The following is a 9,283-nucleotide window of genomic DNA, read 5'->3' as shown; positions in this document are numbered from 1 at the left end:
CCCTCCCATCCATTTATGATGGTTAGGAACATCTGTCAATATTAATGTTGATTAAAGTATATTATAATTAAAATACTTTGACCGGTTTAGAATTTTCTTTCCCAGGATTCAATCAAAAAATACGTTTTAGAAAATTTTGGAAAGTTAAAAATTTTATTGTCTTCAACGTGATTCAAACTCATGACCTACAGGTTTGTAGTGAACCGACTAACCCACTGAGCTACGCTGTAAGAAATCTAAAATCCGAAAGATACTATTGAAAAAATTATACTTTATTTTATTGTTTTTCACGATAAATAATACGACACAACGTGAAGGTGTCAGTTATCTTGTAAGTAATGATTTTTCCAATTAACAAATTAAATCTAAGACTATTCATTTAACAAATATTTTAATAGAGCAGTCCCCATACAATTCGCCTCAGTTTAAATCAGCCAGTACCTGAATTACATGCTTCCAGATTTACTTTTTTGCGTACTGCGTCATCAAAAAGTGGTGTATACAGCCACCTTAAACTACGAATCAAACTATTCAAAATACTTGGCTAGAAGTTAGAAAAATAAGATATCTGCACAAGTAATAACTAAAATAACTTTTAAAAATAGCAAACACATTGGTTGGACGTAAACAAAATGCATATCATAAATATTATGTCGAAAAAATGTAAGACTAATACTTGACGTTTTGGAATATTACATGCACAACAACCTAGATAGAATATTAAAGCAATATAAGCTGCAATTTTCATGATGAAATTTTTATTAAAGAATTTTTTTTTCTCAAATGACAAAAATATGATGGTTTTTAAATTTCTGTTAGCCATATTTATGTGAGAAAAGCTGTGAAGAAGTCTTAAGGTAACTCCGTACCTATAAAATTATGGGTTCAAAGTTAAAAAACTTAACTTTTTTTTAACTTATTGGACTTGAATTTCATCAAAAAATAAATAAAATATATAAGTATCCATACTATTTAAGATGTAAGGTAATAAAAACCAAAGGCTGAAATTATCATCTGATAATCACTTTTTTTGTTTAAAAATTAAATATAAGTGGATGGATACTTGTTTGTCTATTTAAATGTTATTGCTTACGATGCCAGAAAACGAAAATTAATTTAAAAAAAAAGAAAAAATTGTTTACATTAGAAAAAATATAGCATTTAGATATATCACTTAGAGAAAAATAGAAAAGAGTTATTTCCCTTTGTCATCATTGAATTATGTCGAATATAAGGATGAAAAACGCTTATTAAATATCTCCAAGTAAACAATGATTTGAGTTTTTGATGTGCACCTAGAATAACATAGAAATTACAAATCTACTTTCATGAATTTTAATTAATTTGTGGTTTATGTAAAATGTATGACGTCACAGATGGGTGGATTTACTTTAATTGAAGCAAAATTGAATTATTGTCGTTCTGTTCAAAAATTGATCTGCTATATTTTCCTTAGAAGAGAAATCTTTCCTCTGACAAAAATTGATGATTTTTTAAATCTTATTTATCATAAAAGTTTAAGTTTCATACAGACTTATCATACTAGCATTTTTTTGTAGCAAAATACGATTCTAAAAATACAGCTTATATTGCTTTAAACTTTTTCGATTTTTTTAGATGACCCTTGATTCAGTTGAATATACTTTCGTATTCATAACGCTAGAAAGGTTTAACTGGTAGGATTGATAAAAACGCTTTAAAATGATCATTTCTTTAAAATTAATAATAATCAGTAAAACTCGTTTTGTACGAACACTGATATAGCGAATTCTCGGATTTAGCGAATTTTATTTGGTTCCCCGGCAAAATTTACGGTTATAACGAATTCGGATATAATGAATTACGGATATAACGAACTGATTTTTAGTCCCATAGAGGTGAATAATTACGAAATTTAACACTTTTATAACGAATTTGTTTACAGTTTAAAATGTTTGCACTACCATTTAACATAATAGTTTGAATGAATTTATTTTCGCATAAATTCTTCAATTTACAATCCGATTTTTAAAGTTATCAAAAGGATGTATTTTCTTTCTTGGTCGCGATTAGCGAAAATCGTAGACTGGTTAAAGAAAACATGTATATAGTTAATTCGCTTTCGTTATTATTAGGAATTCGTTATATGGACATAACGAATTACGGATATATCGAAAATCCTGAACTTTATCTATTTTACAACGATTGATAAGCAAGTTCTACAACTTATATTAATATTTCTCGTTGGTACAGATGTAAGTGCGAGGGGGTCACAACGAAAAAAATCCATTGGTCCTTAGGACTTCGCTATAACTGAATTTTACTGTAGTTGGATATCAAATCATGTACAATGCACAAAGAAAGGGATGTCATTTATCCGCTCTTTTATTTATTATGCCTCACTTCGAAGAGGAGAGTGCACATTGCTTTGTTTGCTTCTGTCTTCGGTCGGTTCATCAAGTTTTCTATGCAGAGAATGCACATATTGAAATGAAATTTGCTGTACAGCTTTTTCATATTAATATTTAGGCCAGGAATGATTTTGAGTACGATCAAGCAATTTTCGATAGAGGTATGCTCCTTTGACGCGTAGAAAACTTCAAATATTTGCTGTTTCCGTCCATTTTCTTGGCAGAGGATGCACATATTAAAACGTAATTTTGTATACTGATTTATCATTATGATATCCAGGTCAAGATTGATTTAGGGTAAGATCGAGCAATTTTCGACAGAGTTAGCATTTTTAAAACAATAACATTGATGTTGGAATTTTTAACTAATGTGAACTAATGATATGATACATGGGTTTAAGAATTTGTTTTTAAAATAAGATTTGCCGATCAAATTACATTTTTATAAGCTTGTTAAAGCGCCCATTCTATACAATGATTTGTGTGAATAAATCACAAAAATCAGTTTTTCTCTCTTATTAAATGGACAATATTTTAGCTTTTCTGTCAATTTTTATCTTTATATAAGGTCTTCAGAATACGTAAAAATGAGAAATATCTTTTATTGGAAATATCAAAAATTATCAAAATATATTCAAAATTTAAGAAAATTAGAGGAAATGCGGGCTAGGCAATATCAATTTTAGTTTCAATATTTATTCCCATTTTGTAGGATAACTGATAGACATTGTGATATGCTATCATTTCATTGAAGAAAAGAATGTTCATATCTTAAACAGATGTCTACATAACTGCAAAGAACTACATTTATTGTTATCATCCTTAAAGTTGAGTGAAAAGGTAGTGAACTTGACCTGAACTTTATGCAAAAACAAGGAGGTCAAATTGATTAAACTGATAGAATCATTTGATTATAGGATTTGTTTTACTGTGTCAAAATGCATGAATTTCTTCTGGTAAGAAGTATGTTTGATAACGAAAAGACTCCTTCCTTAAAGATTAATCTTGAATTTACGAATTATAATCATATCTGACCAATGTGTAGACGTGGGTTTTAGTTTTATAAATAATAAAAAATAAACAACAAACTATAACTAGATGCTGTCATTAGACAGTAATACCCGCACCATGTGTTTGCCCCTAAATAACACTGTTTTGTACCAGTTTAATTAAAAATGAAGGCTATATATGCAAGCTCCGGTAATACAATCAAAATTTATAATTTTCATAACTGAAGGATGAGATCCCTTCCCATATGATAATACACATCGTGACATGAGCAGCACTTTATGTGCAATTTGGGGTAGAACTGTTTGCAGTGAATTTTCAGTTAATCAATAATCTTAACATTTTATGTCATAAAAAGTATAATGGTCTACATAATTATTACAAACAAAATTAAAAATTAAATTATGCCCCCTCCCCGTGGCGGTTGCCGGTTTTAGATTTGCTTCTGTGTGCCTACATGAACATCATCGTGTGCACAGATTTAGAGAAGGGGTGGGAGTGAGGGGTCCAGACCCCCCCCTTCCCCTCCCATGAAAATTCATTTATATCAATTGTAAAATTACCAAAAATACACCTTGGACCCCCAATGCTCTTACAGACATGTAAACGCTCAAACCCATTGCGCTTCAATGTTAGGTAACATTATTTGGGGGGTAAATATTTAATCAATATTTAATATACTTTATTGATTATCTCAATAGAAAGTATACATGTACATCACAATATGCAGGTGTCCTGCACCACCTTAAAGCTGTTATTTACCTAATAAAATAGTGCAAGTGGATTTAAAGAATAGGTCATAAAGATACATGCATGTTACAAATGAATGGTCTTTGTCTGAAGTTACGTACACAACACAGGTCTGCATGTCTCATTAGCGGGTACTAGTTTTACCCAGCTCTTCGATTAGATGGGTTCACGTGTATACATACATGGGTGTTGCCAAAACGCGGAACGGAAAACGGAACGGAAAGCGGAACGGAAGGGAAAACGGAAAATCTTATCTAATGTTATTTACCTCATAGATCTATTAATCATGCTAAAACGATATACTTTATGTACCTTTTTAATTTTTTTTGAAAGATTAGCAATATTAGATTATTTATTCAAGAATATTTATTTCCTCAAAATTAACAGTACATGCATTGACCACTATATTAATAAATATGTCTACGGGGTTTTGCATTTGAACAGAACCGGATGATAGTGTTGAAAAATTGTGCAAGGTCTTCTGAGTGACTTCCAAATGGAGAAAAGATGTCAACATTTTCCATTATAAATCGTCCAAATGTGCTGCATGAATATTTTGGGATCGACAGACTATAGTCCCAATATATAATCGGAAAATCAAACCAGGCAACGTCTAGAGCTCTCTATTCGGATCATATGTATATAACTGCTGGAATATAAACAACTGCTTAGTAATGCAAACGTAAACAAAATTGCATTGCTAAAAATACAAGTTTCACAAATTACTACTTTCACAAATTACCGGGTATTTTAATGTTTACTGTATTTTAATTTTTAATGTCGTCAGTCCTACGAGTTTTTCCTTCCATCTCAATGATACTGTATCGTCTGTATGATAAAAGATCGTCTAGAACACCGAAAATTCAATTTTGATGTAAGTATATACATGTACATCATATTTGAAATATAAAAATACTCAAAACATGCATAAAACGCTTTCACTAACTGCGTACATTACGCTGATATGCCAGCAATACCATATAAGAAAAATAAGTAAAAAGTTATAGCTAATTTGCTCGTTTAATCATGTTAATGTTTCACAATTCGTATACATTTGATTTTTCCGTTTCCGTACTGAAAGCCGAATGAATACAATGCTATAATTGATAGACATTCATATGAATATTAATAGGATAACAACATTTTGATAATCATTAATTAGATATAAATAAAAGATACAAAGTAAATCGTTTCTGGCCAGTCTATACCCTTTTTAAGCGATTAACGTGATGATATTTTCCATTCCGTTCCGCTTTCCGTTCCGCGTTTTAGCAACACCCATACATACATGTCTGTGTTTTCCGTATGCAGAAAAGGATTTGTTAAGATCAGCTAAAGGAATTCATTATTGTGTTTTAATTGGATTATCATTATGATGTTGACCAATTTAGGTAAGCATAATACATGTAGTAGCAATAGCACAATATAAGGAGATGCCAGCATACATATATAAGTTCTACTTTCACTTTCGAAATGTGATCTCCCTTTGACAGCATACTGTATCATCATCTTTTAATATTTAAATAAGCTTATCATCGTTACCTATCCTATCGCTTTTGTAAAGTTTCTGTCATTTTAGTTGCAAAAGTTATTTTTTTCATTTGTCAGACTGCATGCACTATTGAGTTGACCCCATATTGACCCTGTATAAACAATTTTTTATTAAATATGTGTATTACATGTAAGTAGGTGTAGCCACTTATCCTTTTTAGCCGGGCTCTGCTGAAAGCAGAGTCCTGGCTATAGGCAGGGAAATCGCCAATGTTACTATAAATAGCACAAGTAAACAAAAAACCAAACAACGTCAAGGTAAAGCTTCTGCTATACCAAATAGTTACACAAAGAGCCACGTTTTGTCAAAAGTGTTGGCATTTTGTTTCTTTTTTTTAAAATTTCGAATGAATTGTCTATCTTTTTTAGTTTTCTTATTAAGAACGTGTTTTTAAAACATTACTATGCATTTTGGACACTTACAATGCGCATGAATTTCCATGAACTACTTTGCTGCGCGATGAAGATATATATTGCTTGTTGCAAAATTCAAGGCAGCAACTGTTGAACTTTTTAACTTCTACTAGACAGACATATTTTTTGTTTATAGCCGCTTACAAAATTTGGTCGCTCTCTGATGCTTTGCCGACATTAAAAGCATGAGAGAGAGAGAGAGAGAGAGAGAGAGAGAGAGAGAGAGAGAGAGAGAGAGAGAGAGAGAGAGAGAGAGAGAGAGAGATTTTCAGTCTTTACTACACAATATGCATAAAGACACACCAAAAGAGCCCGGCTTTCAGTACTTCAGTACTTTGATTATATGAGTTATAATAGGAAGGAAGGAGTATTTCTTTCTTAATGTATTATAATGCATCAAATACAATGTAGGTCATGCCCCTATGGGACTGTTCTGACCCCACGAAACAGGAAAATACAAAATATCTTCTAATGTCATTATGATGCATCAAATGGTGTAAAGTACATTACTGACCCCCAAGTGTTGTCTTTATTCCCTTGTCACTGCTTTGTTTAGGAGACTTTACAATTGCCCCAAATAGGCGAATACACATCGAAGTGATGCATATAACATTTTGTTTATAAATCTTAAAAATTGAATTAAGCAATTTCCAAAATGTTAATGTGAATCACGAGAGAAAAAGCAATCAGGAAATGATTTAAAATTTGCTACTGTACACATGTAAGAATGTATTAAGAAGACTGAATCTTTATAACCAGGTTAGATTGGGGGGGGGGGGGTGAATGTGGAGTATAAACATTTATAATTTGAATCATTTATTGTTATTGATTTTAACTTGTCAATGAAAACTACTTATTGATCCCAAGGTAGAAATATGACCTCTGATCATATCTCAATAGATCATTTGCCAATTATGCAAGGTGTAATATAATTTTTTTTAAAAATAACATTTTTTACCAGTTTATAAAAGTTTTTAGACACCCAAATTATAACAGTTTATATTTCAGTTTGTTTGGGAGTGGGGGTTCAAAGTCATATATTTGACAATTTTTTAATGTAATTTAAAATAAGACTAAGCCATACTACAGTCATGAACATGAATGGTATACAAGAAAACACAAACTAATACATGTACATGTATATATATATAGGAAGTATTACAAAAAAGATGATTGATCTATATCTGGGTTCTTAAATTGAATCATATATCATGTACATATTATATTATTGTTTCTTTGTTCAAGGCATTTAAGATGGTATGTATAGGTCATGATCCCAAGTGCTCCTCCTGAAATTATTAAATATCATAAAACCCATTGAAATCCCCACCTTAATCCAAAGATATTATTCCTCCTTAGGTCATGCAGGCGCATCAGATCATTATGGCATGTAAGTCATGACCCTAAGGGGTCATCCTGACCCCCTTAGAATCAGAAATTGTCAATTATCTTTAAATTATTGATGTCTGATGATCCTATCTCTATTTAATTTTATCATTAAGTCTCCCGAATGAAATTTGGAGACTTATTTTTTTTGTACGGTTCTTAATACATGTATTATTATTCTTCATCTTCTTTTTCTTCTTTCCTGCTCTGAACTTGTTTCTCAGAGATGGCTGAACGGAATTGTACAAAACTCTAGGATATGATAGGCCTGCATATCTAGTTGTGCACCCTGGTTTGATTTTTCTCATTTTGGGTTAGACAACCACTTTTCGGGGGAGGGGGGAGGGAGGTGTCAAAAGGGTGTGGGGTCTAACATTGAACATTGTAGGAAGAATCGTAGACTGTATTGTAAATGGTAACTTGAAAACGGACAAAGATAATAATATAGGGTTTTCATAATCATATATTGGCTGTTACTGGCAATATATAGGGTTTATTAGATCTGACCCCTGGGGTCATCCCCACCCCCCAGGAATGTGAAATTACCATATATCTCAGAAACTGTTATAATCATGACCCCTAAACCATATATATTCATGTTTCTGATGTCAATGGGCATCAAATGTTATGTAGGTCATGGGCCCTGTGGGTGGTCCTGACCCCCTCAAACAGCAAGTCCCTTAATATCTTCAAAACAGTTGAGATCCCCACCCTTAAACCATATATATTCTTGTTCCTTGTGTCAAGGGGCATCAAACGGTATGTAGGTCATGGGCCCCAGGGGTGGTCATGACTCCCCTTGAACAGGAAGTGCACGAATATCTCGAAAACGGTTGAGATCCCCACCCCTCAACCATATATATTCTTGATCCTTAAAGGGCATCAAAAGGTATGTACCGGTTGGTAATGGGCCTCAGGGTTATATTTAATTTTTCAAAACCGTAATGCACATCTATGGAACAGTTCCTATCATATCCCAAGATATGATGTGTCTATCCATTAAATCATAAAAGGAGTTCTAGGATCTATGTTTTTTTTGAAGTGATAAACGTCAATTTTCTGCTACTTTTTGACTCCCTGGATGAAATTTAAATTTTTAAAACCTTACTGCACATCTATGGAACAGTCCCTATCATATCCCAAGATATGATTGTCTATCCATTAAATCATAAGAGGAGCTCTTGGATCAATGTTTGTTTTTTTAGTGATAAACGTCAATTTTCTGCTACTATTTGACTCCCTGGATGAACTTTAAAATTTTAAAACCTTATTGCACATCTATTGGACAGCCCCAATTATATCCCAAGAGATGACGTAGCTACTCCAAATGTTGTAAGAGGAGTTCTGGGAACCATATTTTTTTGCCAAAAAACGTCATTTTTTGTTGCCCACTGATCCCCTTAATAAAAAAAAAATTCTGGAACCTGATCACGCCTCAATATGACACCCCCAATCAAATTCTAGAAGATTATTTGGCTACTGCCAAAAAAAAATGACGTTTTTGAAACCAGTTTTTTTGTAAAAAAACGTCATTTTTTAGCCATAAATGACCCCCAGGACAAAATTGAAAATTCCGAAACCTTATTGCGCATCAAAAGGATACCCTAAAACATATTCCAAAAGATGATTTGTCTACTGTTGAAAATGTAGGAGGAGTTCGAGGAAGAAGGTTTTTTGTGAAAAAACGTCATTTTTTACCAATTATTTGACCCCCAGGACTAACAGAGAATTTTTGAAACCTTTTTACAAAACAACATGATACCCCAAATCAAACTCCAAGAGTT

This window comes from Magallana gigas, chromosome 6 (genome assembly GCF_963853765.1).
Source record: "Magallana gigas chromosome 6, xbMagGiga1.1, whole genome shotgun sequence".
Lineage (NCBI taxonomy): Eukaryota > Metazoa > Mollusca > Bivalvia > Ostreida > Ostreidae > Magallana > Magallana gigas.
Note: the sequence above shows the minus strand (reverse complement) of the source record.